The 23632-nt window shown below is 39.1% G+C and overlaps 1 long non-coding RNA gene across 1 annotated transcript; it reads left to right on the top strand.

The window, feature by feature from the left end:
• The first annotated feature begins 541 nt into the window (after positions 1-541).
• LOC145166139 (uncharacterized) lies at positions 542-3013 on the top strand. Its single transcript, XR_013740393.1, has 2 exons — positions 542-1534; positions 2357-3013. It is a non-coding gene; the product is annotated as an uncharacterized LOC145166139 (long non-coding RNA).
• Positions 3014-23632: the final 20619 nt, after the last annotated feature.

Raw genomic sequence — 23632 nt, 5'->3', positions numbered from 1 at the left:
TCGACCAACATGAATGTAGGCATTCACTTTGTGTCATTCATGTTCTTATTCTTTGTATGACAATAAAAAGTGCCTACCTACATCATTGTTTCCTACAAGATTTCATTACACTTTAAATGTGCGTAAAAATCCTCCCAATAAAATTCTGGCGGACGTTAGTCTACACATATTTTGCATTACTGTATTTTATCGATAAGTGGCCCATTAGGTTAGGTCTCTTTATATCTTGTACTTGTATATATTTTCATAAATACACTTAAGTAAAAGAACTACTAAACGTACAATAATGAGCATATAGTAAATGTAAAATTCAAGATAATACTATAGAAAAATTTGCAAACATGGTCCTCGTGTTTGGTCGAAAATTGTCACTTAGTCCAAAATATTTTGAACTAGCACCATTGGTTCAAAACTTTCATTTTTTGTGGTTTTGGTCCAAAACCTTTTGAAAATATTTAAAATAACATATTTTCCCTTTTAATTTTCTTTTATAATTTTTTTATTACACCAATTAAAAAAAGATAGAAGAAAATACGATCTAACCCCACCCCAGCCCCCTCTTTTATTCTGATTTAAAAAAAAATACAATTACCGACGACTTTGGCTTCCGGAGATTGAGTGTTCTGGCGATTTAGGGTTCCGAGGGCCACCACTATGTATTATCTATTGTCTAGAGCACCATCATCTCGTCGTTCACCTCACCCCGCTCTCAAGCTTAAGATCTGCAACATATTTCCGGTGCCACCACCGATTCCGATGATAACGAAACCAGCGACTCTGACGATGACGCCATAGACTCGAACCTAAACTCTTGATGAACGACGCTACCGGAGAAGATGAATGGCGGCGACAATGTTCCATATTGACATAGATATGAAATCCGACCACCCTTCGTCGATTATCGTGTTTGGAGCACCACTATCTTGTCGTTTACCTCACCTTACTCTCTAGCGTTAGATCTACAACATCAATCTAGCGTCATCATCGATTCCGACGACGAAGACTCCAACGACAACGCCAACGACTTGAACCTAAACTCCATAGGAACGACTATAACGGAGAAGATGAAAAGTGGCGACGACATTCCAGATGTAGCCTAACTCTGGCGACTCCGACGCTAGAAGAAGATCGATTTCTGGAGTGTATGTGTGCTGATTTATGTTGACCTTGTTAAATCTGAGTTTTGTGTGTTAGGTTTGATCTTCATATGTTTAAGAGAAACTAAGATTGGTTGTTGTTGTTGTCGTCGTCGTCGTCGCCGCCGCCATCGTCGTCGTCATCATTGTTGTTGTTGAAATTGGTTCAAATCTTCATCTAATTCCCAGATCTTCATCTTTGTATGTGTGTATATAAATCGGGAAGAGGGATAAATGGTGGGAGTTTACAAATCTGATAATCCTTAAGTTTGAGTTGCAAATCTGAAAAATTTTGTTTGAGTTCATCAGATGGTAGTGACCAGTGGCAGCGGTGTTGACCGGTGGTGGTGGTCTTTTGAAGTAAACATTTCAAGAGAGGGAGAAAAACGAGTAGTAGGGTGAGTTTTATTTTTATTTTTATTTTTTTGTTTTTTTTTAAATCAAAAAATTAGAAAAATAAATAAGAAAGAAAGAAAACCATATTAATAGTGGAAAATCCGTCATTATAAAGAGTTTAAAACTTTTTTGGATCAAAACCTCAACAAAATGAAAGTTTTGAACAAATAGTGATAGTACAAAAAATTTTGAATCAAAGTGACACCAAATTTGGAAAACATTTCTACAATTTTGTCTAATATTATAGATGCTCGTCATGTAAATGTAAATTACATAACTATATCGTGTTAATGATGAGATCAGTTGAAGGGACCATGATCATCAACACAATTTACTAAATATTTCTTTATTACAAAATCTAACGAGGATAAGACCATGCCACCATGGGTAGATTTGCGAGGTAGGATTACGAACCCCTTTTCTGATGGTACCAAAAACATTAAACAAAAATATACCGATGTACATGATGGTTATATAAAACGTAAATGCAGCCTCCAATGGTTTGGTAGATGTTTTGATGCTCAATGGAGGTAGCTTTGGAGGTGGGTTTTACGTTATGCATTTAGACACACGAAAAGGACCTAGGAGTGTTTGTACTAATAATTTAAACGTTTTAAATAATCATCACTAAATGCTTAATTATTTTGTAAATGGTACCGGGCCAATATTATTCAATGTACCCGTAGTACGTAGACACTTTTCGAAATTTCATTGTTATATATATATATATATATATATATATATATATATATATATATATATATATATATATATATATATATTGTGTACTAAAATATAATTGGCCGCTCAAACCGTTGATTCAGATGTCATCATTGTTTTATTTGTGTGTGCATGGAGTGGACGTTAGACCTCTCAGGCTATAAGAAGCCCTGATCATAACCATAACCTGATGTCTTCTCACTACTCTCCATCACAAGAAATGGCTAAAACTTCTCCGCAACTTCTTGCTCTCCTACTACTCTTCCACATCCTGATCACCATGACAGTGGCGCGACCTGTCATCCTAGACAAGAACCTCAAGAATCCTGAGAGTTTCTTCGACCATGATCGTGGATACCTAATCCCAGGTATTGGACGAGGTATTAAACCAAAGTGCAAGGATGGTTTTAATCCATTCACCTACAATCCTGTTACAGGTGGTAATGACGGATTCTTAGGTGACCTGCCTACGGTTCCTAGTGTTGGTGGTCGAAGCTATGTGCCTGGTGGTGATGACACGTTTGTTCCGAACCCTGGAGTCGAGGTCCCGAATCCAGGAAATAATGGAGGCATCAGTCCTGGTCCGAGTAGTAAGTGAAGGGTGTTGTAGGTTTCCGTTTGTAATAAGGGTCGATTAAACCTAGCGTGGTAGTGATGTCGTTTGGTGCCTTGTTTAAATCTTTGTATTCCAAGATTTTATTATGTATGATGCTTGTTGTAAGATGGTTGGAAATTGAAAATAAGTCGTTTTTTCCTTGCTATATACTCTGATATTTTTATATCACATACTTGACATCTGCCATCAATGTTTTAAAAATCGGTTCAAACTGAGAACTGAAGACGAGAGCGGTTTAACAATGATCGGTTTTATGCTCATTTCTAAACGGATCAAACCAGACCCTTTTCTCAAAAATCGGGTTGAATCAGTATGATAGAACCGGCAAAAAACTGTTTGAACTGGTTTATTAGACATAGATACTTTGATTTCATTTAGCATGTTAAAAACAACCAATTTCCAAAGTAAATTGAACAGCTCGATTGATCAGATTATCCGGAGTATACACAGTTCGAATGTCGACACACACTAGACACCGGTGTAGACCGATCTTCTCAACGTGAAGACCAATACTTCTATATTGTTATGTTTATAGCTTTATAATATAGTTCAATATAATACGAATTTATATTTGTACATGTCAAATTCTTGGTTTTGTATATAGATGTATGTAAGAAAACAAAAAATACATAATTTTTTTGGAAACAAGGTTCAACCGACGATTGAACCGGAAATCGATCACTAGATTGATTCTACTAAAAGATCGGTTTTTAAAACATTGACCAAAACATCTTGAGCTATTTGAAGTCATCACATCTTTAATTAAAAAAGCTATTTGGAATCGGATTAGGGTGTGGTGGGGGGTTGATTTACATGAGGTCACCTTAGTTTTCAATCTTCTCTATTGGACCGATGTTGCAGTTATCCCGGCTGCCAGTCAGTAGGCTTTTAATGTTGTAGTTATTACTATTTTTTTTGGATCATTTGGCGATACCGAATGATGTTAATTTTGGAATGGATAGACCTCAAAGAGACGAGATTTTTGATGATATAATGTTTGACATCCCCATTTTCACGGTCAATTTAAAACTTATTACTTATGTTTTATTTATTTCAGAGTATAAAACTTAATGCATAATTTGTTCCCAAAACATGATATTTAAAATCATAAGATATCATCTTCAATACAGATATATAAGCATAAACGTATCTTAATAGGCCTTACAACATTTTATTATACTAATAGCTTACAAACTCCTCAAATCACTCATCATCCAAGTGTCTTCGTACCACTACTTGTGATACAAAGAAACTGAGTGGGTCAGACTTGGGGGCCTAGTGAGCATATAAGGTCTTCAACCCACAACAACTAAGTTCTTTTAATCATATATTTCATATCAAATAATTTACCCGATTATTATTCCCGTTATTCTCACATATTGATCCTAAAATACTGATCTCAATGGACCTATCCTAAGAATCATCATCAGGAACGGATAGACAATACTGCTTGGAGGATTCCTTTAGCAATATATGTCAATAAGGCAACCAGGGGGGAGGGGGAGGATAGAGTACATCAAATGAATAGATAGTTTATTAACACCTACAAGTTACGAGTCTGCCAGCGTTTCAACTGGACTGTCTAGAATAGTCTGTGGTCGTCATCTATACTCTGCTAGATGACCGGTTCATCAATAGTCAAGTCCTCTCATCATCATCTTATCATTTTCATCACCCCATCACTACCCAATATATTTTATACAAATATAGGAAAATACATATATTATTAACTCAAGTAAAAATCATATAATTCATTTAACATAGATATCAAGTAATATAGATAATAGGCATACATAGTATTTAATCATCTAGATATTTTATATCTATGTGTAAGCTGAAAGTAACAATCCACTCACTTGTTAAAGTGGATGATTGGAAAGTTGGGCGGCGTTTCGTTTCAACACTTAGCCTTTCCTTTGAGGTGACCTAGGTTCAATTATCACTAAGTCGTAGTTTAATATTTCTTATCACTAATTAATAGTCTAGATCCCTTAACAATCTCAATGTCTACATCGAGATCTATCAAGTAAGGAGCAACCAGGTAAGATCATATCGAAGGTAGGGCCCGTTTGATATAAAGAGTATACTATTTGGAAATCTCACTGTAAACACCTCACTAAATCTAGCCTAGACATCACCCCCATAAATTGATCAATTAGTATAACGACATAGAATCATTGATAAATCTTATTTATAAATTCATAACGACGACTATGAATATAAATATAAATTACACTAAAAATAATATTGAGTGTAATTTAACTTATAGAAATTTCTTGAAAAAAGTCCGAAAATTGTACTGGCAGAAATCCAACCTGATAGCTTCTAATTACCGGACTCCTAGGGGCCTCACGGCTTCGCCAAAGACTTAAAACTAAAGGAAAGTGGGGGCTAAAATCGAGAGAAACTCGAAAGAAGGAGTGGGAATTGTGTGGAGATCGAACGAGACACTGCAGGGTATTTATAGGCCGAAACTCACTAAAGCGCGTTGCGACCAGACCAGGTGCGCACAGTTGTTGAGGCGCGGACACGTGTTGTTTAATGGTTGGAGCAGCATGGCAAGGGGTAGGTATAGCCAGAAACTTCAAAATTTTATATATCGGCCATACGAACTTCGTTTTATGACCTTCTCTATATTCACACGTAGGTATTTTCGAGTACTACAACTTTCATTTAGACGCTGTCCGCTAATTCTCAGCTAATCTCAAATTTAAATGTCTACAAAGATTATATTGTTAACGACCGTGTAAAACTCATAACTTTTTCATACATACTCCGTTTTCGACTGTATTTATATCGTTGGACTCCTTATTACGAGATCATCGATTCTTGTTTAGATTGCTTTGGCTAAAAAATCGGCCGATCTAAAATTCGATTTCCATGCTAACATAAATGCACTGAAATTTCGAAATATCATAACTTCCTCATACGAAGTCAGATTTAGACGTTCTCTATATGCATGCTCTCGGTTTTACGATTACTATGACTTTCATTTAGATTGTTTAGCATAATAAGCAACGTTTCTAAAATTCACTTTTTACGACGCACAATGTCGTATCTGCTTGAACGCAAAACTTCAAACGGTCATAACTTCTTTCTCCTCTCTTTGTTCAACCATCATAGCCTGAATCATTGCTTAGACTCCTACCATCGTAATTGGTTCTTTCACAGACATTGCCCCTGGAGCATGCTCGACTGTACGAGGCTCAGGCTGCTGATTACCATTACTATTTTGAAACATCCCTGGTCCAAAAATTTTATTTTTAAATCATTAATTAAACCAGAATTACTAAAAATCATTTATCAAAACATGAACCATAATATATCCAGTATCAAAACACTATGTCCATATCAATCACATGTCAAATAAATCAGAGTCAAACATCCAAGGCTAAACATAAACGGTGTGTGCCATGCAGTCATCTCGAGCTCTTCCCCTTGCTACTAGAAGTACCTGAAACCAAAACTGAAAACCGTAAGCATGAAGCTTAGTAACCTCCCCAAACTACCACATACCATACATATAATCACACAAACCGGGCCCCCGCCCCGCATCGGACAGTGTCCGGCATCAGGCCCCGCCTGGCATCTAACCCCGCTCGGTATACATATCTTTTTCTTTCCAGCCCCGTCTGTCTCTAGGCCTCGCCCACTATACACATACAAACTATATCATATAATAATACTAACACATAAAGAAATATGCATAGTACTATATGCTCCAGTCCTAAGGTCTCGCCTATCTTGGGCCCCGCCCCTGCTCTGCTAATGATGAGATATGAAATCCCGTCCATACTCAGCTAGTGATGAGATACGGTCCCCTCCCACACTCACCTCCCTACCAGGCACGTACAAGTATCATAAAGACAACAAGTATAACTAAACATATAAACATTCCTCGGGCACCGCCCAGCATCAGATCTTAGTCCGGAATCATACATATAAACATTCCTCGAGCACCGCCCGACATCGGACCTTAGTCCGGAATCATACATATAAACATTCCTCGAGCCCCACCCGACATCGGATCGTAATCCGGAAAAACATATAAATATGGGCCGGCATTGGTGCCTTCGACCCGTTCCTACAGGAGGAAACTCACCTTGCAAATCTGAATGTTGAACCTCCCAGATAATCCGCTGGCTGCTAGCTGGCAGGTCCCCGAACTGCTGCTCTCTCAACTCCCCGAGCTATCATCACCGAAATAACACTTAGTCAAAACCAATAATCCTTATTAGGGTAAAATGACCATTTTACCCCTGATCTAATTTGGTCCATGCCTAAGGCCCGAAACCATACATGAAGGGCCCAACATTAGGTAGACTTCCCAAGCACACTAATGGCCAACAAATGGCCTAATTTTCTAATTTGGGCCCAGCCCTTCACGGAATCACCCTTGGTAGGCATTCCATGCTTCATAATCCTCTCGGTCAACCTTGGTCAAGGTCAAGCCAAAGTCAAAGTCAAAGTCAACACTCCGAGTTGACTCAACTCTTCGAGTCATCCCCCTGACTCGTCGAGTTCCCTTGCTACTCGTGGTCGTGATAAAACGAGTCAACTCGTCGAGTTCTACCCTTACAGAATCGGGACAAATCGACTCAACTCGTCGATTCCTTCTATGGACTCGCCGAGTTCTTCAGTCTGTTGGTTCATCTTAATGGATTAAGCCCCTATTCTTCAGATCTAATCTTCATACTTCACATATACACTGAAAATGTCCTTTTAAGGGTAAAGTTTCCAACTTTACCCGTTAATAGCCTTACATAATAGGTTTAGCTCAAACCCTAATTCTTTAAGACCTAGATCTTGGTCCACAAGCCATCAATACTCCAAGCTAGAGCATACAAATTGAGATCTGGACCCTAGACACTACATGAACACATAAAGCTTCCACCTTTATCTCCATGCATGGCCTTTTGGAACTTAAAAGGCCAAAATGACATCCTATAGATTGCATGAGGCTTCAACGGCCATAAATTTTCCACCTTTATGCCATGAAAGCCCTCCATGGTTCCAGATCTGATGGTATACTTGTTGGAATAGTGTCCAAGGTCATTAACTATTGGGAATATTTCTAATAATAGCAGGGTCGTTTTGGGTTGTCCTCAAGACCCAAATTGAGTAGAATAAATAAAGGAGAAATTAGTTTAATAATTATTATGGTTAATAATTAATTAGAAACTAATTGGAAATATATTTTGGAAATATATTTTGGGAGTTAATTAACAGTTTAATTAATTAAAGGGTTGAATGTTCATTAATCGATAGTTGGTTAATCAGGAATGTTCCAGAACCTTATGGAATTAGGGTTGGATGAAAATCACTCCATCCCACATGGGAAAGGAGTGAAATTTTGTGGTTAGGCCTCCATCTCACATGGGAAGGAATACTAAACCCTAGGAGGCATCCAAGGCTATAAATAGGGCCTTAGGGATTTCATTCCTCCTTGTACCTTGGCTTGAAGTATTCGCCAACCCTTCTTCTTCCCCCTCTTAGGGACGATTTCTAACCCCTTTGGGTTTATGAAATTTACCCTTCTCCTAGTTATTTTTATTCCACTCTTTGGTGTCATTGGGTGTGATACCATTAGAGGGATTCTGGTTTGGATCCTTTCATCCAAGCAACTTCATGGAGGTTCAAGATCTCAAGCATGGAGATCAAAGGCTACATAAGAGGTATGTTTTCTTACTTATGTTTTAGTTTTCTAGGGTTGATGTAATTAGCATGAAGCCATAGATCCATAGGATGCATGTACACTTAGGTATATCATTGTTTCGAATTTTCCGCTGCCTAGTTTTAGAGTGTATTTGATGCATAGAAAACTCAACAGTGGTATCAGAGCCATTGGTTCATGGTTACTTTCACCCTAGATCCATGTTTTCTGTAAAAACTTGTTTGGAATTGAATGATGAAAGAATAATTGAAAAAATCGTAATGTGTTGAAACCCTAGTCGTAGCTCACGACGTGAACTAAGAGTTCACGACGTGAACTTAGCAGATTCGGGATTTTCGAATTTTTCTTTAATTTTCAAATATGAAGCTTTGATAAACATGGATAAATACCTAATTTAAATTGTTTTTGAATCTGGAAAATTAATAAATATTATTTAAATGTGTTTATTTAAATTTGAATATTTATTTGGTAATTGATAAATATTATTTAAATATGTTTTTGGATATTTATCTATTATTTAAATAGTGAATTTAATATTTAAGATTATTTGTAATAGAGAATTATAAATTTGAATATTAACCCCTCATGATTTATTAATTGTTACATTACGTCCTCGCAATTAATTAGAATTAATAATAGACAACTAAATTTAAAGAGTTTTAAATTTACCCCTTGTATTTATATATATTAGAATTGTGTTTATTATATGTATAAGAAAGTTACAACATGCGCCCTCGCGTGCTTAAACATTGACATTGTCAGTCTTACCTCGACTAGGCTCACCCGTTCTAATGTAAGGGTTTAAGGAGGTCTCTTTGATTCCTAATGAGGTCGGTTTTTAATATGCTTCGCGCTTACCACCCTCACCGCCCAATTGCATTTTGAGAATGGAGTTACCGAAAGGGTTTGATAGTGATAATGGTCAATCTAAAAGTATTCTAAATACAAGTATAAAACAAAATCCCGTTTTTATTAATAGAATGTGAGTTCAAATTATCCATGAAAATTGCACATTCTCTTTATATTCTGTTGATGGAGCTCGTGTGGTTAACCAACACATCAATCTAAGGTACAGTTGAGAATGATATGGAACTCGCGAATCTCAAGCGTAACTTGAGTCGGGGACCATGCGATTTTGCAAGGTTAATTCTCAATCTATTTAATGTGAATCTTATGTTATCCATAAAAGTTGCACATTCTCTTTATAACTTGTTGATGGAGCTCGCGTGGTTAACCGGCACGTCAATTTGAGAGTATAAGTAGAGAATGATGTGGAACTCGCGAATCTCAAGCGTAACTTGAGCCAGGGACCATGCGATTTTGTATGGTCGATTCACCATCTATTCAGTGATCCGCGGCGACCCCGTAATTGAATTTGAGATGAACATAATCCGAGATTAACATGCCATTGATAGTCAATGAATCTCAAAGATCTAGGAATTTTGTGGTGATCAAAATTGGCAAAGGGCTTTGCCTACCTAAATAACTTTATGGTGTGTTTACGGCATCCCTTTACACATCATGGAGCCAAATATGGATCCTAGCCTTCTAAAATAATTTTATTTAGGGTGATTATTTTCTAAGGATAAGTAAAACAAACTATAATGGAATTTGTTATTGAATGATGACTATAACCTTATCCACTAAAATCTACTGCTATAAAACCTTTGAAAGGATTAGCTATGAGGATGATCAATCTTGTCAATTTTGTAGTTTGGGAGTAGTTCTCATAAACGAAAGGAAAGATCATGCCTTTGTTAAAGCTCTTCCTAGGTTACTTCAAACATTGCATTCTAAATTGTTAGAAAGAGCAATTATCAAATGTACGTTGTAAATTGACATATTGAAGTAAAATGGAATTTCCTTGAGTTAGAAGTTGATTAGGGATAATCAACTAGATGACATGTACGTATAATGAATTCATTCTGATTTTGATATGAACAACTTGGAATGTCCATTAAGGAGTTGTTTAGCATGTTGAGGTTTCCTTTTGGAACTAGCATGGCCAATCATAGAAACTCATACTTCAAAGCACTCCCATATTTTACTATCATGAATAGAAGTGTCAAGAAGAAGAAAGTCAATTGCCCACGGTTTAAAAGGCGATTAGTGTGGGTATATCTAATCTAGGCCTAAATACCTAGGACAAAGGAAGGCTTGTTCTAACACATGTTCCGATAGCAAGAAAAGGACAAGAAAGTATACAGGCTCAAAATGTATATTTGAGGTGAAACGACTAGAACATGAAGAAGTTAAAATTTGATCATGGATCACGAGCCCGTGCTACTTTCCATTGGATCAAAAGATAACTAGTTCTTCCATGTTTGTTATTCAATCAAATATATGGATTTATAATGCCATCAAAACATTACTTCTAAACCTTGAGTGTTTTGCTAAGGATTAGTACTGACATTTGCAAGAATGTGCAGTTACTAAAATGAAGTAAGAAGACTAAAACATGGAGAAGGTAATTTTATCATGAATGCCAAGCCCTTGCTACATTCCTAGGATTAAAAGACAACTCTTTTCAAAATGTGTAGTCTATGGTGTTATAATTTGAAATTGTTTATACTATGAAACTAGTATAGTAACAATAGTTCAAAGTTGATTCAAATATTTGAATAACGTGTATTATTGTGAATATATGTTGATGTTAGTTCAACTAATGGATCGTTCAGATTGACCATAATAAGTACTTATTCAAATACATCCAAAGGTATGGGTGAAATGTATTTGTGGCATCACAGTCTTGGATACATAAATGAGAAATGCATTACCAAGTATCCAGTTGGATCGGATTTTGGATATCATTTGACCTCGGGTCTTATGATAAATGCAAATCTTGTTTATCAAGATAGATGATGAACACATCACTGGGTGATGTCAATATCTGTTGGAATTGGTTTGCACTAATTGACCGTTCAGATGAACCACGATACATGGTAAGACCAACTTCATATGAATGTGAGTCTGGAACCTTTCAGGTGTTCAGAGCTCTCATAAAGCGAGGTTAAGAATCAACTGGGCAATAGGATGAGACACTCATAGTAAGAATCTCAGTCCAAACTTTATCGATCATCTAAGTGATCGTGAAAGAGTTTCATGATCTATCTCCACCCAAAACACTACCACTAGGAAGTGTTAGTTGGATAGAGAAACAAATCGTTCATTGATTTTGTACTAGATGAGTCGCACTGTGTTTGCTAACAATTCGTGGATTGTACCATGAATAGTGTTACAAGAAGTCCTTTGGTCTTGTGCCTGAAACACTCTATGATATGTGAAGTGGGATTCTATCCTTACTGCCATATATGGAAGTCTACGATCATGAGGCTTACGCTCGTCGTGAAGCGCTCGACAATCTAGGACTTTGAATAGAGATGTGTTATCTCGTTGGAGAGCCCATCAAGCATTTTGGATAATTGTTTAACAACCTTCTGAGAACAAAGTGTATGTTGCTCAAAGGGTAGTCTTCCAAGAGAGGGGGGCGATTTCCAAAAGGGCAACTGGGAGCCACATTGATCTTGATAAGATTCAAGAGTCAACCAACGAAGAGCCTAAAGTTGGACATAACATTCAGTTTGGAATTGAAAGAGCTATTAAGGAAACTGACATATTTCCATTTTTCCATATAGATCTGATAGAAGACCTCATGGACCTAGTTATATAAGAATTTATATTGCTAAGGTATTTGAGTCACTGGTAGATAGCAATCAGAGTGTACCAGCTATCGGAAGCTATGGTAGGCCCTAAAGGCTACAACACAGAAAGAGGAATTGGAAAGCGAGATTCAATCCATGTATGTTGTTATTTGGTAGATCTAGCACTTGACCTTAGCCCTTAAGTGCAAGTGGGTCTTCAAGTAGAGACAATCATGGATTGGAACAAACACATAATTGAACCAAGATAGGTTTTGAAAGATGTGTAAGCTTAACAAGTTCATTTATGGACCGAAATAAGCATCTCGCAAGATGGATCATTATTTCAATGAGAAAGTTTAAGGAGTTTGAATTTCGAGAAATAAAGATAATCCATATATATGTCAAAGATAGTGTGAGTAATTAGATTCTTTGTTTCAATGAGAATGTTCAAGGAGTTTGAATTTCGAGAAACATAGATAAGCCATATATATATATATATATATATATATATATATATATATATATATATATATATATATATATAGTCATCCTTGTGTTGTACATGGATAATGTACGATTCATAAGAAACTATATTCTAACTTAGCAAGTCTAAAAGCTTGGTTTGGTGTGAGAATTGTTTCGCTATGATGAACATGGGAGATACAAAACACGTACATAATAAGGATCTATGGAGAAAGATCAAAGTGATTCATTGGATTAAGCCAAAGTACATTGAATGTTGAGGAAACTCGACATGCAGAACTCAAAAAGGAGTTTAGGCTGGCATGACATTGAGCAATGCTAATGTCCTAGTTCTACTATTGAGCTAAAGCAAATGAGTCGTGTCCCACATGCTTCTGCTATGGGATCGATCATAAATGCCATGACATGTACTAGATCTAATGACTCGTATGCCTTGAGCATGACAAGTTTGATTAGATCAATTTGGCAAGAATCAATGAATCAAGATCAAGAACATTCTTAAGTGTCCTTGGAGGACAGAAGAGATGATCTTGATAGTATGGAAGAGATCATTGTAAGAGTAACATTGATGCTAAGTTCCGCACTAATAAAGGCAATTCCGTTCGCAGTCGGAATTCGTGCTTTTGCTGAATGGTGATATATTAGCTTGAAAGAGTACCAGGTAATACACCATAGTAGATTTAACATACTTAGAGTATATTGCAGTTGGTTAAATTGCAAAGTGGACAATGTGACTGAAAGAGATTCATTAGTGACATCTTTGTTGAAATTCAATCATTGATGGTCCTTATGAAGTCTCTTTGTGACTATAAGGGTGAACTTACCTTGAGTATGGATCCCAAGTCACACAAGCTCACATGAAACATACTTAGTAAGTACCAACACATTTGATAGTGAGTCAAATGTAAAGACATCATAGTCAATGATTCATACCGAAAGATAATCTTGTCGATCCATTCCATAAGCCGATGTCATTGACTATGTCTGACAGTCAGACAAAGTCGAGAGGCATTAGATTTGTAAATGAATTGGCTTAAACACTCTTAGTTTGGTTTGTTTTAAAAACCCGAGAACTTTAAGCGGTATAAGTTTAATTTGATTTGGCGATTATTAAGTGGTGATCTTAATATATGATGGATTTCGGTCATTTCAATTAGCCTATCACTGCGTTCTCACTTTTGCATGTTTGGAACCCACTTCCCGAGTATTAATTTACTCAAACGTCCACAATCGGTCATACTCTTGGAAGTAAGTAGTGATTCAAAACTGTCATGAGTATTAGTGGATTGTCCATATTGATTGGACATAGCAAAGAGATTACGCTAACACTCATGAGTGCTTAATAGAGATTTAAGTATTGGACCAACCCACACTCAGAGATTACTTCACGGATTCAGTCACGAGTAATTCTAAGACGATAATATCTTCTATTCTTCAAACCTAGATACATGTGGGGTTTTGCTTTATGATTCTGTTATGCATTGGTCTACTCCAACGCTAACCGTAACTAGTAGTTATAAAGGGTATGTCCATGTGTGACATGATGAAATAGACAAAAACTATGTAGTCGAAGTTTATTCGTTCCTTCTGCCTTAATAGGAGAAGAAATATCTATGGGCCCCTCGATGATTTGGTGCTGACATCTAAAGTGCTTGGCCGAGCCCTGACTGGAATTGATGTGTTCAATTTAGTAGTCAGATGTAGTCGTCACAAATCTATATCGGGAAACATAATTTTGAATTCTTGAGATTGACCATTATCCATGTCTCGAATTCATACAGATATCATAGAACGAAGGGATAGTTGATCACTTATCTAAGGGCTGAATCTTGATTAGATCAAGAGTTCGGTAGTTGCATTGGATGGCTAACTCTCTGTTGATTATTGGAGAAGTATTGGTCCTCATATAGTTGATGACTTGTCCAAGTGGGAGACTGTTGGAATAATGTCCAAGGTCATTAACTATTGGGAATATTTCTAATAATAGCAGGGTCCTTTTGGGTTGCCCTCAAGACCCAAATTGAGTAGAATAAATAAAGGAGAAATTAGTTTAATAATTATTATGGTTAATAATTAATTAGAAACTAATTGGAAATATATTTTGGAAATATATTTTGGAAGTTAATTAACAGTTTAATTAATTAAAGGGTTGAATGTTCATTAATCGATAGTTGGTTAATCAGGAATGTTCCAGAACCTTATGGAATTAGGGTTGGATGAAAATCACTCCATCCCACATGGGAAAGGAGTGAAATTTTGTGGTTAGGCCTCCATCTCACATGGGAAGGAATACTAAACCCTAGGAGGCATCCAAGGCTATAAATAGGGCCTTAGGGATTTCATTCCTCCTTGCACCTTGGCTTGAAGTATTCGCCAACCCTTTTTCTTACCCCTCTTAGGGACGATTTCTAACCCCTTTGGGTTTATGAAATTGATCATTCTCCTAGTTATTTTTATTCCACTCTTTGGTGTCATTGGGTGTGATACCATTAGAGGGATTCTGGTTTGGATCCTTTCATCCAAGCAACTTCATGGAGGTTCAAGATCTCAAGCATGGAGATCAAGGGCTACATAAGAGGTATGTTTTCTTACTTATGTTTTAGTTTTCTAGGGTTGATGTAATTAGCATGAAGCCATAGATCCATAGGATGCATGTATACGTAGGTATATCATTGTTTCGATTTTTCCGCTGCCTAGTTTTAGAGTGTATTTGATGCATAGAAAACCCAACAATACTCACTTGGGACGTCCATTTCCCAAAGGTCATGCTTCTTGGACCAAAAATCCCATAAAATGATAATAAGGAGATCTAAGAAGTTACTAAGCAAGTTTGAGACTTGCTTACCAGAAACTGATGAGAATGAAATGGAGTCTCTGGATCTACTAGCTTCTTCTTGAATCCCCAAGCTTCTCCTTCCTTCACAAGCTTCAACGCACACAAAACTTCACTCAAAAATGGCTCACAAGCTCACAAATGCATTAGGGTTTATGGATTTAATGTTTGGGACTTGGAGGCTGGAAATGAAGCCAAAACCCTAGAGTTAAGTTGTTTAAATAGGGTGAAAATTTTGGATTTAGGGTTTCCCAAACCCAGTCCAACTCGTCGAGTTGGTCCCTTCCAACTCGTCGAGTTGGTCTTCCAAAAACACGTGTGACCACATTCCTACTCGTCGAGTTCTCACCCATCAACTCGACGAGTTGCCTTCTTGATTGGAGGTTTTCTTTCCTTAATTGGCGTTCTGGTTTCCGGGTGTTACAACTCTCCCCCACTTAAACTGGACTTCGTCTTCGAAGTCCGTTACAGTCACCTACCCCGCAAACATTTCACGCGTCACGCCCGCAACTTTCCTCCTACCTGCGCTGAACCAACTGATGTTTCCCACGGCCACTGACACCCGCCATCCTGGGAGTACAACCATCACCCTGCACAATCAATGTCCTTCCCAAGGCAACTGAACCCAACTATCAAGACCTTCCAAACCCGATGAAAGATAATCCTTACTGTCATACAGAGAACTACTTTTGTCTTTCCGAGATCTGAAATCTATAATGGTCTATCTCCCTGACGGACCGCCTATGCTCCAAAACTACCATGCCAAAACCTCATTGAATAACTGTTCAACCATAAAACTTCCCACCCCGATTATCTCGATGCTACCATCAGAAACAACATACTTGTCCAAAACCAGCTGTAGAGTACTTATACTTGATAGAAGGCTCAGATAATCCTTCGATTAGAAGATTCATCCCTGAAACGGTTAGACTCAGACGAGAGCTGCGCAACAGGGTCAAATCAATTACTCTGAGATTATTTAATCCAACTGTTAGTGACTTAGCATCTTCGATCAACAACTACTCCTCACACAAGAATCCTCACATCACTACTTCTTCCTGAACATCATGATGTCTGTTGTTCGCTTTCCGAACGAATCGAGACCACCTTGGTCCCAATTTATCTGTCAACTATCCGGAGTACCGGATCCCCTACCCGGTTTCTAAGCCAATGAATACCCTCTTAGTCATTCCCAGCGACTTCCGAAGAAAACTTCGGGTAACGAAAACTACTCTATCCACATTGCCACTCTTGGCTCCATAAATTATGGAATCCCTGATCCCATTTCTCGACCCAACGGTCTCTGCCAGGTCCCACCTACATTGCTATAAGCACACGAGCCTCGCCCTTGGGTCCCAACCAACCATATCACAGAGCGGCCTTGCCCACAGGTCCCACCTATCTACGGCTACACAAGCCTAACACCACCTCGAATCCCATCGACCTATCATTTACTAATTCCAATCATGTTGTGGTCTTTCCATGATCCTACGAACTGACCCACTAGAGCCTAGCTTATATGGCTGAATCTGTGAATGTTGCGGCTTGCTCCGCAGTCTAACAACACTTTCCCACACTATCTGACCGCAAGAAGAATGCTACGGCTGCCCCGTAGTCGTACTATACTTCCTGTGCTATCTTGTTGCTGGTGAATGCTACGGTTACCTTGCAGTCTTACAACACTTTCCACGCTACTCACCCGCTGACCATGGTCTTACCGCTGATTATCAATCTGAACTCGTCCAATGCGAGCACTCACACGGTCAAGCATCTTGACTAAACTCGCGCCCTAACAGGAATTCTCAACATGATTCCCCAACACCAGCTACCAATCACTAAGAAGACGCGAACCCAACGTTGGGAAGTTTCCCAAACTCCCAACTCACACACTTCTCGATTCAATAGCCACTTGGGCCGTCTTCCTCCCCAGCGGGAATGCGAACTCATCATAGTTTCGCATCTACTTCTGTTCCTGAATACCTGAACGATTCTCCCCCACTTTGGTTCAACTAATATCTTACAGCACACAAGATTGGAGAGGATTCCCAATCCTTCTTACCATCCAATGATCAATCTGCTAGGAGCCAAAGCTTACCACTGTTAGTGTTCCAAAACTAACCGACGCTAAAGCAGTACAATTCTTGAAGGCTAACGGAACACTTCCTGAGTTCCAATCACACTTGCTACTGCTACCGCATCCTGGGAGCCCACTATATAAGGAGACGATCTCGAACCACTACCCTAAGATTCATGGTATGCAGATGGCATATAATCCGAACAAAAGCAAAAAATATAAATCCAAGATACACTTACTCATACCGACGCAAGACAATAGCAATAAAATCATAAATAAAAACCGATAGGAAAGCAAAAGATACACACCTGCAACATCAGAAGCTGCTTGTGTCTCTTCTGTAGTCAGCTGGAAAGCCCTGCTCCTCGCTGTCGGTGCCTCTGCCCGGCCCTGACGGCCGTCAGTGATCCTCAATGTCGCAGGGGCAGGTGCCATCACCTGTCCTGCTGCAGCCAAACTTGGACATTGGGCCTTCTTGTGGCCCCGCTAACTGCAATGGAAACAGATCAAGTCTGATCCCTGGGTGGTGGTAGCAGTACAATCCCTGCTATAATGACCAATCCAACCGCACTTAAAGCAGCCAGAATCACCACCACTATCACTCCTACACGCACGCTTGTGTGTCCTGCCGCACTTGCCACAGCGGCTATGGTCCTGATGACCCCTCAATCTGGAATCTGATACCTTGGGCCTCTTTCCCGATCCCGCGGATGTCTGAACCTCGTCTGGCTTCCTTTTCCTCTCTTCTTGCAAGTCGATCTCCCTCTCCCTGGCTCGAGCGATCATATCCTTCAGTGTCTTGCAGTTGGACCGGATCACAAATTGCCCGATGTCGCTCCTCAACATCTCCTGATATCGGGCCTTCTTCATCTCCTCGTCCGCTACATACTGCGGAACAAGAAGGGCCCTCTCCCTGAACTTAGCGGTGATCTTAGCCACCATCTCTGTAGTCTGCTGTAGGTCCTGGAACTCTCAAGCTAACTGCTGCACCTCTATCACTGGTGCAAACCCGGCCCTGAACCTGACCGAGAAATCACTCCTACACATCGCATCTAAAGTTGCATCATCTCCAATGGAATGTCTGACCTCCTCCCACCAGTCCCGTGCTCTGTCCTTCAGAAGACAGGAGGCGAGTCGGACCTTGTCCCCCTCGGGACACCGGCTAGAACAAAAGGCATTGGCGACATCTGCCAACCATCGGCTGCTAGCAATGGGGTCCTTAGCCCCATGATAGTCTAGAGCTCCAAAAGCTTTGAACTCCCTGAATGTCAATGTGCGCGCCCCCATCATGGCCGCCATCTCGGTGCGGAACGCACCCAACCTCTCGTCGAAAATCTCCAAAATGCCCTCCTTGACCATACCCGAAGATCACAGGAGTCTGGTCAAAAATATTGTGCGTGACCTCAGATGAATTGAACTCTCTCATCTGCTCGTCGAGCTGCCCGACTCCAGAGCCCGAGTCTGATCCCTCACTGACACCTGAACTGCCAACTAGCCTAGTGCGTAGCGTCACCATACTGAAAATACACCATAACAAACATCAATATACTCATCATAACTCGAGGGATCTCACATACTACAAGTTCCCTGGGTTCATCTCAACCTTCCTTGATTCGAATACGGATCCTCTGCTTTCAGTAGTATGGACCCATACTACCTTCCATATCTATCTGTACTTCCCTCAAGAACTGCCTTGACTCCACCAAGTCCCTTCTACTGCTACTGCTGTTCTCACGCTAATCTCATCCTAGGCTTGCCCTAGGGTAATCACCAACCCACTCTCTTCCATCAGCTGCATAAGAAGTCCTTGCTATCTCCCCCTAACTAGCTCGCGAGTATCATTACATATCACTAAGACTAGATAATTCTTCGAATGAGAGGTCCTACCCTACAACGGTTGGACTCAAACGAGAGCAGCGAAATAGAGCTAAACCAAACCTTCTGAAATTATTCAGTCCTCGTAATATGTAACTTAACATATTCTTTTACTATCTAGTTAAAGATAACTAGGACTCCTAGAAGCACAAAGCAAACAACATTCGAGCATTGAGTAAACATAATCAAGCATATCCTAATCAGGCCATCATATCACTGACTAATCAGCACTAGCATGCAGTTCATAAAGCTCATACACATATAACAGGCACATAATGCATCCTTCCTAGATCCTTAGCCTTAATCTAGCATGCAGTTCTCATAAGCATTTCATAACATAAACTTGTATGGGTAATTTAGGAGTACTTACTTGAGCTCGGCTGATTGCATGCACCACACCCTTTTTCTCTTTTCAAAATCTTTTTTGTAAAAATGGTTTTTCTTTTAAAAATCTTATACCAAGTCCTCAGTTTGAGTTCAGACACACCCGAGAGTGTGCCCGAATCCCTCAAACTAAGGCTCTGATAACAACTTGAAACATCACAAAAATACGGTCCGAAAAATTCATTTTTAATTCATTAATTAAATTAGAATTACTAAAAATCATTTATCAAAACATGAACCATAATATCTCCAGTATCAAAACAGTATGTCCATATTAATCACATGTCAAATAAATCAGAATCAAACATCCCAGGCTAAACATAAACGGTGTGTGCCATGCAGTAATCCCGAGCTCTTCCCCTTGCTACCAGAAGTACCTAAAACCAAAACTGAAAACCGTAAGCACGAAGCTTAGTAAGCTCTCCAAACTACCACATACCATACACATAATCACACAAACTGGGCCCCCGCCCGGCATCGGACAGTGTCCAACAACAGACCCCGCCTGGCATCGAGCCCCGCTCGGTATACGGATATGTTTCTTTCCAGGCCTCGCCTGTCTCTGGGCCTCGCCCGCTATACACATACAAATTATATCATATAATCATACTAACACATAAAGAAACATACATAGTACTATATGCTCCAGTCCTAAGGCATCGCCTATCTTGGGCCCCGCCCCTGCTCTGCTAATGATGAGATATGGAATCCCGTCCATACTCAGCTAGTGATGAGATACGGGCCCCCGCCCACACTCACCTCCCTACCAGGCATATACAAGTATAACTAAACATATAAACATTCCTCAGGCAACGCCTGACATCAGACCTTAGTCCGGAATCATATATATAAACATTCCTCGAGCACCGCCCGACATCGGACCTTAGTCCGGAATCATACATATAAACATTCCTCGAGCCCCGCCCGACATTGGATCATAATCCCGAAACACATATAAATACGGGCGGGCATTGGTGCCTTCGTCCCATTCCTACAGGAGGAAACTCACCTCGCAAAGCTGAATGATAAACCTCCCAGATAATCCTCTGGCTGCTAGCTAGCAGGTCCCCGAACTGCTGCTCTCTCAACTCCCCGAGCTATCATCAAACCAATAATCCTTATTAGGGTAAAATGACCATTTTACCCTTGATCTAATTTGTTCCATGCCTAAGGCACAAAACCATACATGAAGGGCCCAACACTAGGTAGACTTCCCAAACCCACTAATGGCCCAATTTTCTAATTTGGGCCCAGCCCTTCATGGAATCACCCTTGGTAGCCATTCTATGCTTCATAATCCTCTCGGGTCAACCTTGGTCAAGGTCAAGCCAAAGTCAAAGTCAAAGTCAAAGTGAACACTCCCAGTTGACTCAACTCGTCGAGTCATCCCCCTGAATCGTCGAGTTCCCTTGCTACTCGTGGCCGTGATAAAACGAGTCAACTCGTCGAGTCCCTCCTCAGACTCGTCAAGTTCTACCGTTTACAGAATCGGGACAAATCGACTCAACTCGTCGAGTCCCTCTATGGACTCGCCGAGTTCTTCTGTTTGTTGCTTCATCTTAATGGATTAAGCCCCTATTCTTCAGATCTGAGCTTCATACTTCACATATACACTGAAAATGTCCTTTTAAGGGTAAAGTTTCCAACTTTACCCGTTAATAGCCTTACATAATGGGTTTAGCTCAAACCCTAATTCTTCAAGACCTAGATCTTGGTCCACAAGACATCAATACTCCAAGCTAAAGCATATAAACTGAGATATGGACCCTAAACACTACATGAACACATAAAGCTTCCACCTTTATCTCCATGCATGGCCTATTGGAGCTTAAAAGGCCAAAATGACATCTTATAGCTTGCATGGGGCTTCAATGGCCATAAATTTTGCACCTTTATGCCATGAAAGCCCACCATGGTTCCAGATCTGATGGTATACTCACTTGGGACGTCCATTTCCCAAAGGTCATGTTCCTGGACCAGAAATCCCATAAAATGATAATAAGGAGATCTAAGAAGTTACTAAGCAAGTTTGAGACTTGCTTACCAGAAAATAATGAGCATGAAATGGAGTCTCTGGATCTACTAGCTTCTTCTTGAATCCTCAAGCTTCTCCTTCCTTCACAAGCTTCAACACACACAAAACTTCACTCAAAAATGGCTCACAAGCTCACAAATGCATTAGGGTTTCTGGATTTTGGGTTTGGGACTTAGAGGCTGGAAATGAAGCCAAAACCCTAGAGTTAAGTTGTTTAAATAGGGTGCACATCCCGGATTTAGGGTTTCCCAAACCCAGTCCAACTCGTCGAGTTGGTCCCTTCCAACTCGTCGAGTTGGTCTTCCAAAAACACGCGTGACCACATTCCTACTCATCGAGTTCTCACCCATCAACTAGACGAGTTGCCTTATTGATTGGAGGTTTTCTTTCCTTAATTGGCCTTCTGGTTTCCGGGTGTTACATGTTTCCTAATCGACTCCGAGTTCTCACCAAGATGATGTGTTCACCAAAGCAGACGTTCAGTGTACCGAGATGAGAATTTAAGATAGGGAAGGTTTTTAGATATGTTAAATGCATATTACTTCCTTATCACTCCAAAAAGTTATATGCCAATTCTAATACTGTAATCAAAAGTTTAGAATCTTGAACACATAAAATTTTCGAATAAAGGTCGACAATAGACCTTAAATACAATCAAGTAATAGCAATTTAGGTAGGAAACCTAAGGCATGCTATAATTCAAATCAATTAGCACATAACATCAACTTCGACATCTTACTCTAAAGTATTCATGTGCTAGTGTCAATTAAGGTATACCACCTAAAGTATAATGGACACACATTTCACAATTATCGCTTAGCACAGTAAGTTTAAGTCTAGAAATCCTCAAATATTCCTAGTTTGCTTAAACTAATGCTTTGATAACAACTTTGACATCCTTATTTTCACATCCAATTTAAAATTTTGTATTTATGTTTTATTTATTTCAAAGTATAAAGCTTAATGCGTAATTTGTTCCCAAAATAGGATGATATCATTATCAAAGAATTTATGAGGAAATATATATTTCATTTATATTTAAAATCATGGGATATCATCGTCAATACATATACATAAGAATAAATAAGTCTTAATAGGCCTTACAACCTTTTATTATACTAATGGCCTACAAACTCCTCAAATCACTCATCATCAAAGTGTCTTCGTACCGCTACATATGATACAAAGAAACTTAGTGGGTCGGGCTTGGGGTCTGGTGCACACATAGGGTGTTCAACCCCCAATAATTAAGTTCTTTTAATTATATATTTCATATCAAATAATATACTCGATTACCTATTCCCGTCATCCTCACATATTGATCCTAAAATACTGATCTTAAGGCCCTATCCTAAGGATCACCATCCGCAATGGATATACAATACTGGTTGGGGTGTTCCTTTAGAAATATATGTCAATAAGGCAACCATGGGGGCATAGGGTACAACAAATAAACATATAGTTTATAAACACCTACAGGTTCGTCAATAATCAAGTCCTCTCATCATCATCTCATCATTTTCATCACCCATCACTAACCAATATATTTTATATAAATATATAAAAATACATATATGATTAAATCAAGTAAAAATCATATAATTCATTTAACATAGATATCAAGTAATACAGATAAGGCATACATAGCATTTAATCATCTAGATATTTTATATCAACGTGTAAGCTGAAAGTAACAATGTACCCATTTGTTAAAGTGGATGACTGGAAAGTTGGCTAGCGTTTTGCTTCAGTACTTAGCCTTTCC

This window comes from Lactuca virosa, chromosome 3 (genome assembly GCF_052849685.1).
Source record: "Lactuca virosa cultivar CGN04683 chromosome 3, Lactuca_virosa_CGN04683_v6, whole genome shotgun sequence".
Classification (NCBI taxonomy): Eukaryota; Viridiplantae; Streptophyta; class Magnoliopsida; order Asterales; family Asteraceae; genus Lactuca; species Lactuca virosa.
The sequence above is the reverse complement of the archived record's forward strand: the minus strand, read 5'-3'. Positions and strand labels throughout refer to the sequence as shown.